A 15,623-nucleotide genomic window follows, 5' to 3' on the forward strand; every position below is an offset into this window, starting at 1 on the left:
GCCCCTTTAACACGTCGGGTTGCGAGGTGTTGTTCTTTGTGTGCAGGGGATGTCTACATTGTATTGCTTGGTTCTCCTACTATTTCGATAACCTTGGTTTCATATATAAGGGAAATACCTACCACCGATGTGCTGCATCATCCCTTCCTCTTTGGGGAAATACCAACGGAGCTTCAAGCGACATCAAAAGGAATTTCTGGCTCCATTGCCGGGGAGGATCTTCAACATAACCAGGTTCCTAATCAAAAATCTCATATCCTTGCAATTTACATTATTTGCCTCTCATTTTCCTCTCCCCCACTTCACAAAAATTTGCAGTTTTATTCACATCTCTTTTTCCGTTCGTTGTTTTCTTGTCAGATCTATCCTTTTCTTGCAATCATAAGTGATTTCGGTATGGCAGCAACAGATGATGGCCTAACTCCTAAATTTGGACGTACGGGCTATCTGGATGCTAAAACGTTTATCTTGGGGCAAGGGAATGTTATGGGAAAAGAACTTATTCAAGAATTTTTCAATTCTTTCGGAATCTAAGTCTTGATGATGCTCCTATACTTAAAACTACTAGATCTTATGCGGATGCTATTTCAGCACTAGTTCTAAAACTTGAAAGTAAACTTTTCTGTACTCATCCTACTTTGCAAAGATTATTTTTTGAGCTCCCTGACATAAAGAATCATAGGGCCAAAAAGTTGGCCACTCTCGTTCTTAACTACATAATATGGGAAGCTAGGGAAATCTTTGATTTTTATGGTATGAATCATGAAAAATCCGTGATAGATGAAATTCTTTATAATAGTGATTATGCACTAAGGCATCTGCTTGGGGATAATAAGATCTTTGATGAGAATCTTAAAAAGGAAGTCCCCGTCCTAGATATAATCCATCAAGTTTTTAATAATGTTAATCAACACTACTCTTGGATTGTAGTGGGTGATCAAAGGGGCTATGATGAGAACCAACTAAGAAATGCTAAAGTTTCCATGCATAATATGTTTTATGTTGTTTTTACGAAACCACATGATGGAAATACCTCTAAGAAAATTAAGAAGAAAAAGGATGACAAAACTTAGATCCTTGCTTTATGCCTAGCTAAGGGCGTAAAACTATAGCGCTTGTTGGGAGGCAACCCAATGAATAAAATTTATTTTTGCTTTTTGCTTTTTGCTTTATGTTCTTGAGTGTTAGCACAATTATGATACTGTTATGATTGTGTTTTTTGTGTCTTAGTTAGTGTTTGTGCCAAGTAAAGGCTTTAGGATCTTCCGGGGTGATAGTTGTTTGATCTTGCTGAAAAGATGAAAACTTTGTATCATAAATCACAGAAAAGAGCTTTTGCCATGATTCTTTTTGCAGAAGATTAATATAAAAATTATGCTGGTATTCCTAATTTGGTAGAATTTTTCGAGTTACAGAAGTATTCGAAAGTTCCAGATTACAACAGACTGTTCTGTTTTGACAGATTCTGTTTTCTTTGTGTTGTGTGCTTATTTTGATGGCTCTATGGTTTTCTTTGATGAGTTTTTGCAATAGAAAAGTTGGAATACACTAGATATAATACAAAAACAAAATATGAATTGGTTTGACATAGCACTTATAGTAGTGGTTTGCTTTCTTTTACTAAAGGATCTCACAAGGGTTTTGCTGAGTTTTGTGTGATTGAAGTTTTCAATTTTTGGGTTATCTTACGATGGATGAAAGAAGGATAGAAGAGCCTAAGCTTGGGGATGCCCCAGCATCCCAAGATATAATCCAAGAATGAGCAACCAACTAAGCTTGGGGATGCCCCGAGTGGCATCCCCTCTTTCTTCTAACGACCATTGGTATTTTACTCGAGACTATATTTTTATTCGTCATACAATATGTGTTTTGCTTGGAGCGTCTTGTATGATATGTGTATTTGCTTGTTTTATTTTGTGTTTTAGGTAATCAATCCTTTCTGGACACACCTATTTGAGAGAGCCAAAATTATGTCATGACTTGTTAGAATTGCTCTCTATGCTTCACTTAAATTTTTATGAGCAATGGACTTGCTCTAGTGCTTCACTTATATCTTTTTTATCACGGTGTGCTTAGTATTTTTGAAGAAATGCTCTCTTGCTTCACTTAGATTTATTTGAGAGTTAGTAAAATATTGAAGAAATTCTCTCTTGCTTCACTTAAATTATTTTGAGATAAATAAAGTATGTTATGCTCATGATCTTCACTTATATTTGTTTGAGCTTATGAAAAGCAACACATGAAAATTAGTCCCAAAGTGATAGATATCCAAGAAGGATAAATAAAGAATAAAATATATGTCATGAAGATCATTGGACAAAATAAAATTGATTATTAGTAATAGTTTTGAGATATGATGATGTGATATGTGAGTCATATTGGTGAGTAATTGTGCGCTAGTAAGAATATTGGTGTTAAGGTTTGTGATTCCCTATGCATGTATGAAAGTCAATAATCATGCAATGAAAATTATATCCTACTTGCGGTGCATTACTCGGTGTTAATTATGCTTAATGCTTGCTTATGAGATTATTCATTTCTTGGTTGGTCGCTTCTCAATCTTTTTGCTAGCCTTCATTTTGGACCAAGTATGACCTCTACTTGTGCATCCAAAATCGTTTAAACCAGTTTTGCCACATGAGTCCACTACATCTACCTATATGTAGTATTCTTTTGCCGTTCTAAGCAAATTTGCATGTGCCATCTCTAATATTCAAAATGAACTTCTCTTTTGTGTGTTTGTTTCGCTCGAGGAACGGTAACGGGTAGCTAATATTTTCAATGCTAGATGTGTTATTCTCATGATGAGTGTTTATTGACTTGTCATTGCACAAGAGTAAGGCAAAAGTATTAGGGATACCCAGTCCCGAAATGCAAAAATTAATATACTTTATGTTGTCAAATAATAAATTCCTTGGAAAGTGTTGGTATGGAGGGCACCCGTGGATTTAGCTAGCCATGGAAAGTGAAAGTTATGGTGGAAAAAGGAATAAACTTTATTTTCTGTTTGGGAACCACCTATGATATATCTAGCATGGAAAGTGTTGGCATGCCCCAAGTCATTTTCGTTGGTGGGATGGATACACCTCCCAAAATAATTTTAATCTCTAGTTTTTCTCTTTGAGCTCTGGCACCTCTACAAATCCCTACTTCCCTCTGCGAAGGGCCTTTCTTTTACTTTATGCAATTTTTATTTTTGAAATTGAGTCTCCATCCTCTCTTATAAAAGCACCAACTAGGGGACAATACGATCGTACTTAAGTATTGGGTGTAGCTAATATTCAAGTGTGTTTCATGAATGGATCAATGTTTGAGCTTGATGGGCTAGGGATAACTTGTTTTAGCATTGATATTTTGAAAGACATGGTTGCTTGTTGATATGCTTGAGTATCTAAATTATTATGTCAAAGCTAGACTATTGCTTTGAATCACATAAAAGTCCAAATGTCCATGCTATGAAGAAAAGAATATGATATGACATGATAAATAGCACTCCACATCAAAAATTCTGTTTTATCACTTACCTACTCGAGGACGAGCAGGAGTTAAGCTTGGGGATGCTGATATGTCTCCAACGTATCTATAATTTTTGATTATTCCATGCTATTTTATTATCAATCTTGTATGTTTCATAATCATTATATAGTCATTTTATATCATTTTTTGGTACTAACCTATTGACATAGTGCCAAGTGCCAGTTGTTATTTTCTACATGTTTTTTACATCGCAAGAAATCAATATCAGATGATGTCCAAATGCCACGCCAATTTATGATGATTTTTTATGGGCCAGAAGGAACACAACGGGCCCCAGTTGCACCTGGGGGGGGTCCCGAGGAGGGGACAACCCACCAGGGCGTGCCAGGAGGCCCAGGCGCGCCCAGGTGGGTTGTGCCCACCTCAGGTGCCCCCTGGACCGACTTTTTGCTCTATGAATACCCCAATATTCCAGAAACCCTAGGGTAGTTGACGAAATTTTCATCCAACCGCCGCTGAGTCCAGAACCACGAGATCCAATCTAGACAACATCATGGAGGGGTTCACCACTTCCATTGGTGCCTCTCCAATGATGCGTCAGTAGTTCTTTGTAGACCTTCGGGTCCATAGTTAGTAGCTAGATGGCTTCCTCTCTCTCTTGATTATCAATACAATGATCTCTTGGAGATCCATATGACGTAAGTCTTTTTGCGGTGTGTTTGTTGGGATCTGATGAACTTCGAGTTTATGATCAGTTATATCTTTTTATATCCATGAAAGTTATTTGAGTTCTTTGATCTCTTATATGCGTCATCTCTTATAGCCTCGTATTTCTTCTCCAATATTTGGGTTTTGTTTGGCTAACTTGATCTATTTATCTTGCAAAGGGAAGAGGTGCCTGGTAGTGAGTTCGATCTTACGGTGCTTGATCCCAGTGACAGAAAGGGAACCGACATGTATGTATCGTTCCTACTAAGGATAAAAAGACGGAATCCATATCTGCCGCAATAGATAAACGGATCTTGTCTACATCATGTCATCATTCTTATTGCATTACTCCATTTTCTCATGAACTTAATACACTAGATGCATGCTGGATAGCGATCAATGTGTGGAGTAATAGTAGTAAATGTAGGCAGGAGTCGGTCTACTAATCTTGGACGTGATGCCTATGTAATGATCGTCATGATTATTTGAAGTTCTATCAATTTCCCAACAGTGATTTTTCAACCACCATTTGTTATTTTCTCGAGAGAAGCCACTAGTGGAACCTACGGCCCCCGGGTCTTCTTTCTCATATATTTGCCTTGTGATCTACTTTTTCCATGCATTTATTTTTAGATCTATTAAACCAAAAAATATAAAAATACCTTGCTGCAATTTATTTGTTCCATGATCTATTTATCCCATCCACAAATTTACCTCACGTCATTTGCCTATCTTGAGGCGCCGTACCCCGAAAGGGATTGACAACCCCTTTAACACGTCGGGTTGCGAGGTGTTGTTCTTTGTGTGCAGGGGCTGTTTATGTTGTGTTGCTTGGTTCTCCTACTGGTTCGATAACCTTGGTTTCATATCTGAGGGAAATACCCACCACCACTGTGCTGCATCATCCCTTCCTCTTTGGGAAAATATCGACGTAGCTTCAAGTGACATCAACGTCAAAACTGCATTCCTTAATGGATATCTTAAAGAAGAGTTGTATATGATGCAACTAGAAGGTTTTGTCGATCTTAATGGTGCTGAAAAAGTGTGCAAGCTCCAGCAATCCATCTATTGACTGGTGCAAGTATCTCGGAGCTGGAATATACACTTTGATGAGGTGATCAAAGCATATGGTATTATACAGACTTACGGTGAAGCCTGTATTTACAGAAAGTGAGTGGGAGCTCTGTAGCATTTCTGATATTATATGTCGATAACATATTATTGATTGGAAATGATATAGAATTTCAGGATAGCATAAAAGGATACTTTAATAAGAATTTTTCAATGGAAGAGGGATAGATCAAGACGCTTAATAGAACTTCCACAAAACATATACCTTCATAAGATTTGAAGAAGTTCAAAATGGTTCAGTCCAAGAAGGGGTTCTTGCCTATATTACAAGGTGTGAGGTTTAGTAAGACTCAAAGCCCGACCATGGCAGAAGATAGAGAGAGAATGAAAGTCATTCCCTATGCCTCAGCCATAGGTTCTATATGATATGACATGCTGTGTACCATACCTGATGTGTGTCTTGCCACTTATCTGACAAAGAGGGTACAAGAGTTATCCAGGAGTGGACCACTGGACAACAGTCAAAATTATCCTTAGGTGCCTTAAAAAGGACTAAGGAAATGTTTCTCGGTTATGGTGGTGATAACGAGTTCGTCGCAAAGAGTTATGTCGATGTAAGCTTTGACACTGATCTAGATGACTCTAAGTCTCAATCTGGATACATATTGAATGTGGGAGCATTTAGCTAGAGTAGCTCCATGCAGAGCATTGTAGACATATAAATTTGCAAAATACATACGGATCTGAATGTGGCAGACCCATTGACTAAACCTCTCTCACAAGCAAAACATGATCACACCTTAGTGCTCTTTTGAGTGCTAATCACATGGTGATGTGAACTAGATTATTGACTCTAGTAAACTCTTCGGATGTTAGTCACATGACGATGTGAACTATGGGTGTTAATCACATAACTATCTGAACTAGATTATTGGCTCTAGTGCAAGTGGGAGACCGAAGGAAATATGCCCTAGAGGCAGTAATAAAGTTGTTATTTTATATATCCTTATTCATGATAAAAGTTTATTATTCTTGCTGGAATTGTATTGATTGGAAACCTAAATATACGTGTGAATACATAAAAAAAATACCGTGTCCCTAGTAAGCCTCTACTAGACTAGCTCGTTGATCAAAGATGGTTAAGGTTTCCTAACCATAGACATGTGTTGTCATTTGATAACGGGATCACATCATTAGGAGAATGATGTGATGGACAAGACCCATCCATTATCTTAGCGTAATGATCGTTCAGTTTTATTTCTATTGCTTTCTTTATGTCAAATACATATTCCTTCGACTATGAGATTATGCAACTCCCAGATAATGGGGGAATACCTTGTATGCTATCAAACGTCACAACATAACTGGGTGATCATAAAGATGTTGTACGGGTATCTCCGAAGATGTGTGTTGAGTTGGCATAGATCAATATTAGGATTTGTTACTCTGAGTATCGGAGAGGTATCTTTGGGCCCTCTCGGTAATGCACATCATAAGCTTGCAAGCAAATGACTAAGGAGTTAGTCACGAGGTGATGTATTATGGAACGAGTAAAGAGACTTGTCGGTAACGATATTGGACTAGGTATATAGATACCGACGATCGAATCTCGGGCAAGTAACATACCGATGGACAAAGGGAATTATGTATGTTTTCATAACGGTTCGACCGATAAAGATCTTCGTAGAATATGTAGGAGCCAATATGAGCATTGATACATCTCCAACGTATTGACTTTTTCTCACGCTTTTCCTCTTGTTTTGGACTCTAATTTGCATGATTTGAATGAAACTAACCCCGGGCTAACGTTGTTTTTAGCAGAACTACCATGGTGTTGTTTTTGTGCAGAAATAGAAGTTTTCGGAATGGAACGAAACTTTGTGAGGAATTTTTATAGAATAAAAGAGGATTTTTGGAGCCAAGACCCACCAGAGAGGGGCCCCTGGGTGGGCACAACCTACCAGGGCATGCCCCCCTCTCCTGGCGCGCCCAGGTGGGTTGTACCCACCTGGTGGCCCCGTTGACGATCCCCTTGATACTATAAAATCACATTATTCCAGAAAAAATCAGGGAGAAAGAAGTATTGCGATCCACAAGACGGAGCCTCCGCCAAGCCCTGTTCTTCCTCGGGAGGGCAGATCTGGAGTCCATTTGGGGCTTCGGAGAGGGGTATCTTCGTTCTTCATCATCACCAACCCATCTCCATCGTCAATTCCGTGATGCTCCCCACCGGGAGTGAGTAATGCCTTCGTAGGCTCGCTGGTCGGTGAGGAGTTGGATGAGATTCATCATGTAATCGAGTTAGTTTTGTTAGGGCCTGATCCCTAGTATCCACTATGTTCTTAGATTGATGTCGCTATGACTTTGCTATGCTTAATGCTTGTCACTTTGGGCCTGGGTGCCATGAACTCAGATCTGAACTGTTTATGAATTCATCATTATATCCATTTTTTAGTTCCGATCTTGCAAGTTATAGTCACCTACTACAGTTATGATCCGGCAACCCCAGAGTGACAACAACCGGGCCCACTCTCGGTGATGACCGTAGTTTGAGGAGTTCATGTATTCACTATGTGTTAATGCTTTGTTCCGGATCTCTATTAAAAGGAGGCCTTAATATCCCTTAGTTTCCAATATGGACCCCGCTGCCATGGGAGGGTAGGACAAAAGATGTCATGCAAGTTCTTTTAATAAAGCATGTATGACTATTTATGGAATACATGCCTACATTATATCGATGAACTGGAGCTAGTGCCGTATCGCCCTAGGTTATAACTGTCACATGATGAATATCGTCCAACAAGTCACCGATCCAATGCCTACGAATTTATCATATATTGTTCTTGCTAAGTTACTATTGTTGCTACTGCTATCATTACTGCTACAATATCACTGCTACCACTGTTACTGTTACCGTTGCTATTGTCACTACTATCAAAACTATCAAACTACTTTGCTACTGATCACTTTGCTGCAGATAATTAATCTCCAGGTGTGGTTGAATTGACAACTCAGCTGCTAATACCTTCAAATATTCTTTGGCTCCCCTTGTGTCGAATCTATAAATTTGGGTTAAATACTTACCCTCGAAAACTGTTGTGATCCCCTATACTTGTGGGTTATCAGGACCTTTTTCTAGCGTCGTTGCCGGGGAGCATAGCTATATTTGTTGAGTCACTTGGGACTATTATCAATTTATCACTATGAAGAATCTGAAGGATCCAAAGACTAACATATTTCCCTCAAGAACGAGGGGAGGTAAGGAACTGCCATCCAGTTCTGCTTTAGATTCACCTTCTATTATGAGTAAACTTGTAACCACATGCTATTAATTCTAATATGTCGCAAGTTTTTGATGATGCTACTTCTGCTATGAATGCTACTCATGATGATGCTAGTACCTTGCTTGATGATAATGTGCCACTTGGTGAATTTCTTGATGAACAAATTTCTAGAGTAATACAACATGATGTTGTTGAATCTGATGATGAACTTGAAACCGAAACTCCTAAAACACTTGCTAGAGCTAGCCCTCCTAGATATGAATTGCCTAAGGTACCGGAAGGCTATGTTATGAGTGAAGAGACAACTAGAGATATTCTTGCTTGTAAGGATAGAGATGATCTAGAGAAATTATTACACATGTATAAAGAAAAATCTCTGAATGCTAGAATGAAATGTGATCCTAAGTTTTCTACTTCACCTATTGCTATTGCTGATGAGGATTATGAATTATCTGTCGACCCAGAGTTAATTACTTTGGTTGAATCTGATCCTTTCCATGGTTATGAAACTGAAACTGTTGTGGCACATCTTACTAAGCTGAATGATATAGCCACCATTTTTACTCATGATGAGAAAACTCTATACTACTTTATTCTCAAATTATTTCCTTCTCATTAAAGGGTGATGTTAAAGCTTGGTACAATACTCTTGCTCCTAGTTGTGTGCATAGTCCCCAGGATATGATTTACTACTTCTCTGAAAAATATTTTCCTACTCATAAGAAACAAGCTGCCTTACAGGAAATATTTAACTTTGTTCAAACTAAAGAAGAGAGTCTCCCACAAGCTAGGTACTGGTTGAACAGTCTGCCTGAAAACTCCATCAGCAGCTGGAGGACTTGGAGTACACTTTCCTCGACAACTTCCAAGGCACATATGTCCGACCTTCGGATGCCAATGACTTAAGTCACATAATCCAACAGCCCGGAGAGTCAGCAAGGAAATTCTGGACTCGGTTCATAACTAAGAAGAACCAGATCATCGACTGCCCAGACCCTGAAGCCCTAGCGGCCTTCAAGCACAGCATCCGCGATGAATGGCTAGACAGACACCTTGGCCAGGAAAAATTGAAGTCCATGTCAGCCCTTACGGCACTCATGACCCGCTTCTGTGCGGGCAAAGACAGCTGGCTAGCCCGTAGCAACAACAATACAAGCGAACTGGGCACTTCTGAAGCCAGAAATAGCAACAGCAAGCCCCCAACGCAATAGGCATAAGCGTCGAAACAACGGTGATAACACCGAAGACACGGCGGTCAACATCGAATTCAGTGGCTCTAAGTCCGGTCAGCGGAAGAAGCCATTCAAGAGAAATAATCCGGGCCTGTCCAGTGTGGACCGCATACTAGATCGACCATGCCAAATCCATGGCACTCCTGATAAACCAGCCAACCATACCAATAGGGAATGTTGGGTCTTCAAACAGGCTCGCAAGTTAAATGCCGATAATAAGGAGAAAGGGTCGCAAAGCGATGACGATGATGAGGAACCCCGACCACCGAACACAGGGGGACGGAAGAAATCCCCCCACCCAAGTCAAAATGGTGAACATGGTATACGCCACCCATATCCCCAAGAGAGAGCGCAAGCGTGCACTGAGGGACATCTATGCGATGGAGTCAGTCGCCCCAAAGTATAACCCATGGTCGTCTTGTTCGATCACCTTTGATTGCAGGGACCATCCGACTTGTATCCGTCATGGTGGTTCAGCCGCACTGGTCCTTGACCCAATTATTGATGGATTCCACCTTACGCGAGTCCTCATGGATGGTGGCAGCAGCCTGAACCTGCTCTATCAGGATACAGTGTGCAAAATGGGTATCAATCCCTCAAGGATCAAGCCCACAAAAACCACCTTTAAAGGTGTTATACCAGGTGTAGAGGCCTGTTGTACGGGCTCAATCACACTGGAAGTGGTCTTCGGATCCCCGGATAATTTCTGAAGCGAAGAGTTAATCTTTGATATCGCCCCCTTCCGCAGTGGCTATCATGCACTGCTCGGACGAACAACATTTGCCCGCTTCAATGCGATGCTGCACTACGCTTACCTCAAGATCAAAATGCCCGGACCATGGGTGTTATAATAGTCAATGGAAACACGGAACGCTCCCTTTGTACCAACACTACAACAAATACACTTCCGTGATGATACATGTTTCTCACAGTAGGTCGCGTTTGTTGTCATGCATGTACATCCATGATGATTTTATGACAGAATCAAGATAGTCATACCTGTGCTGTCGTAGAAGTGTTCCATGACATTACCAAAATTATCATCACGGAAGTGTCCACTTCCATGACGATAAATCGCGCGTCACAGAAGTGCTTTCGTCAAGGGTGACCAACATGTGGCATCCACCGTAACGGAACGCCGTTAAGCTATCGGGTCGGGTTTTGGATCCGATAACCCGTTAACAGCCCCGACAATGGGGATTTTCCACATGTAAAATCATCATTGGCTGGAGGAGACACGTGTGAGGTCCGCATTGGCACATGTGTCACTCATCCAATGGGCGAGACACGCCTATGATATGTTGACATGTGGACCGGCCCATCAAGTTTAAATGGCCTGGCCCAACTAAAGGCCCACAAGATTTTACGGACCATAATGGGCCGGCCCAGCTAAAGGCCCACGAGATTTTGTGGACCATAATGGGATGGCCCAGCTAAAGGCCCACAAGATTTTGCGGGCCATAATGGGTCGGCCCAGGTAAAGGCCCACAAGATTTTTGTGTGCCATAATGGGCCGGCCCAGGTAAAGGCCCACAAGATTCTTGCGGATCGTAATGGGCCGGCCCAGCTATAGGCCCACGAGATTTCGCCGACATTAATTGGCCGGCCTAGCTATAGGCCCACAAGATTTTGAGGACCCTAGTAGGCTGGCCCATTATCTGGCTACCATGCTTTGGGCCAAATGTCGGCCCATTTTTGATCCCGTCCATTAATGGCCTGCCACGTTCCGGGCCTAATAATGGCCCATATGAGATCCGGCCCGTTAAAATCCTACCACGTTCTGGGCCAAATTATGGCCCAGATCAGGTTCGGCCCTTTAAGAGGCTTTGGGCTCAATTATGGCCCATATCAGATTTGGCTCGTCAATTGGACGCTATGCTTTTGGGCCCACTTGCTAAAGACCCACTTAGTAATTCGGCCTGATATTAGTTTCGGCCTGTTAAGGGCCCGTTTAACATTTTGGCCCTATATTAATTTCGGCATGTTAAAAGCTCGTCATATAGTTGGGCCTAACTACGACACAGTTTGCATCCGGCGTGCTCGCAGCCGATATCTGATTGGGTCAAACAAGGACCGAGACAATTTTGGCCTGTTAAAAGCCCATGATTTGATTCGCACAATCATGGTCCATGGTCCATTTTGGGCTGCTGCTGGCCCGTGAGCTGTTCGACACGTTTCAGGCCCAACCTACATCGTGATTGCATGACGGCCTGATTACGTATCGTAATTTTATGGTTTGGTCGGTTTACTGCGAAGACAGGATATATATACAGTAAAATAACGGCAGCATCATGAATAAGAAAAAACCTAGACTATACAATGAAGAAATTATGGCATATTACATCCACTGGGCATCAAAGTTCGCCACTATGATAATAAAGCACAAGCAGACAGCAGATTACATACACTGGGCATCAAAGATATCCACCAGTGAAAATAAACATGTCGACAAAATAATGTACAAAACCGACAGCACTTCAATAGAGTTCAAGAAATGTTAGCCCTGCTGGGGAGCTGCAGCGCAAGCAGCTGAGCAAGATGATGACACTGCGCTTGTTCAACACTTATATCTTCCTCACTCTGAAAGATAAACAAGCAGACAGATGACAGGTTTTTCACATGAAAGTATCTGTGCTGACCATTCATCACATTTCTTACTGACGAATAAAGTGACAAAGTTTAAAATTGCGTTAACACAATATGGTATTGTTCAGGTCAAGACATGGCAGGAAATGACATTGTGAAGGAGTTGGCACCTTCACGACACCACTGGATAACAGATCAAGAACTCATAAGTATCAATGGTTAGTGTGCTGTCAATTTATCCCATTTTAGATTGGCAAATAAAGAGACGGTTTAAATAATAGTAGAATGATATGACATTGTTCATAGTGAAGACATTGCAGAATATGACATTGTGCTGTAGTGGGTAGGTTCACCACACCACTAGATTACGGATGAAGAACAGAAGCATACATGCAGTGCAAAATAAGATCACTTGCTCTGTATAGTTTAATTTACATGGTATAAAGAAGGAACTTGGTTGTACAACTGGAAACTTAAATTGAGAAGGACAAACTTTTGTTTATGAACTACATAATAAACTTTAAACATGCAATTTGATGCAAACACCAAAAATAAACAACTGTTGCAGTCATGCCTAACCAAATATATACAACAAAGTTTGAAGGCTTGAGAAGGACAAACTTACATTATTGGTGAAGACAGGCTCTATAAAGGCCTTGTCCGTGCTGATGGGGGGGTCAATTCAAGAAGTTTACCACAGAATCTTCTTCATAAGCATTGCCTTTATTCTACTTTTTCTTAAGAGTAAATATAGATGTGATAATATACAAAAAAATGGAGAATATTTAAGATAAGATGAAGAGTGATACTACATAACCAAGTAGCTATAAATGTAAGTGCAGCGACACAGGCAAAAGGTACAGCCAAGAGCAATGCCCAGCTAAACTTCTGCAGTACCAACCTTATGGTAAGAGTAAATATAGATCTGATGTGTAGAAAATGGAGGGCAAAGGAAAATAAGCTGCAGAGTGGTCATACATGAACAACTACCTGTCATTATAAGTACACTGATAAAGGACAGCATGTACTTACAAGAACAATGCAGAGCTAAAAAAGAACATTGGCATTTGATATATTCTACACTAATGTAATCATTCATACAGATCAGATAATTTGGAGCGAACAATTGATAAGCAAGCTATCATGCATATTGCTGTCACATAATGAACCAGGTATGTATGCAAGTACAGTGATACAGGACAACAGGTACTAACAAGAGCAAAGCAGCGGGCAGCATATTTGCGATATCATGTCATTCTTTTCAAACTGGAATTCTTCTTCGAGCAGATTTCCTGCAAAAAAGATCTGTAAGGCACATGCGGAAAAGTAGAAGTTCAAATTGTCATGTGATTTCATAGACAGTACCTCATCCTAGGAACGAGAACAGTGCATAACAAGGTTTTTCCATTCAATGTCTTCTAAATTAAGCACAGGAGACTTCACCGGAAATTCATTTATAGACTTGCCATCAAAGTGTGATTTCCTCATGTAACACTGATACTGCTGCAATGCTTCCTTGAAAAGCACAAGCAAGCTTTGCTCGTCATGACTATCCAGATTGACCCTCTCCTAGTTACAACAATGTAATGTAAATCATTGATGTGTTCAATTAGCAGAAAATAGGAAAATAATAACCATGAATAATAGCACTTACACGTAAGTTGGACAGGAAGATGTGAAAATGGTGTTTGTCTTCACTATAATCTTCCCATGATGGAAATATATGCACGTAGTCCCTAACGACATTGAAAGCATTGTCTTTTAAAGTGGGAATAAATGGAATGGGGTTCCAATATGCAGGAATTGGCCGTCTCTACAGTTGGGATAGGTCTTCGGCCGGTGGACTTGTTGTACTTTTTGCTAGAGTGGGATTTTTCTGTGGTACGGCTGGTGATATGGCAAATGAAATTGGTATACCTTTTGTTGGAGTGCAGATCCTGTGTGGTGGGGCTAGTGGTGTGGCCAATGAAGTATGGGTATAGTCTGCTGGAGTCGGTCCTACGTTTTGTGTCACTGGTTGTATAGCCAATATAAGTGGGGTGCTGTCTGATTTCTCCGGCACCACCACGTTTTTCAAGGACTTTGCTGGTGCTCCTTCAGGTTCGGCAATCACCCTCTTCCTTTTTGGTGTCTGATGCACAATAACAGCATTTGAGTGAAAAACATGGTATGATGACAGATGGAATATGTATTGATAATGGATGGGCATGGCATCTCGACATATATGATGAGTAAACTAAGCAGATGGTGGTGCAACAAAGTATAAGAAATGCAAGACAACATATGCAAGATACCCGCAATCAATAAAACCTTGCCAAATTAGAACAGGAATCTTGATGGGTGAACAAGACAGGCATCTGCCTTTGACTCCTCGAGGTTAGAATAGTCATTAGGATCATATTCTGAACAAGAATCAACAGGTGGGGAGCGTATGAGTTTCATTGCATCCAGAATGGCACTCAATGCCTTGGTGCCAATTTTGTAAGTCATTGCAGTGTTTAGCTTCAAGAGTGCACTATTGCTAGTTCGACACGAAGCAGCTACACAAATCATAGTGTAGATATAACGGGGAAAATCGTAAGCATCAGAGTAAAATCAGCAAAGTGGAACTTGCTAGAATATATGTGCTAGTACTGCCGGTATGGCTAGAAAGGCTTCGGATACCAGTTCTCTTCAACTGAAGGTGCGGTACTATTAATATCAGTGTAACTCTAAAAGGCGACACAGCTCCCCGCATTTCCTTGCTATTCTTATAGGATTCAAGTGGGCAGGTGACTACAAATCCTATTCCTATGTTTACAAAATCCTATGAATCAAAGAGGCTCAAAGTGTCCATCACAACCGACCGTATAGACCTCTACACTGCAAATGTCCCTGCTCGTCTTCAGTACAAGGAACATATTGTACTACTATCATACTCCCTCCATTCCAAAATATAAGTCTTACTAGAGATTTCCACTATGGATCACATACAGATGTATCCAGATACATTCTAGAGTGTAGATTCACTCATTTTGCTCCATATGTAGTCCATGGTGGAATCTATACAAAGACTTGTATTTAGGAACGGAGAGAGTACATATTAAAGAAGAACGGAAGAGGAACATGGTAAAGAAGAGCAAGCAGATTTTGGATAATAAAATGTTGGTTGCACAGTGCCCACACATGATGAACCAGAGCGCATTAAGAATGCAACTCCCAGCTGTCTCTCGACCATTTCAGGCGGTTGGATGAAGATCCTACGTCTCCTAACCCATCTTCTTCC

Source organism: Triticum dicoccoides, chromosome 7B (genome assembly GCF_002162155.2).
Source record: "Triticum dicoccoides isolate Atlit2015 ecotype Zavitan chromosome 7B, WEW_v2.0, whole genome shotgun sequence".
Lineage (NCBI taxonomy): Eukaryota > Viridiplantae > Streptophyta > Magnoliopsida > Poales > Poaceae > Triticum > Triticum dicoccoides.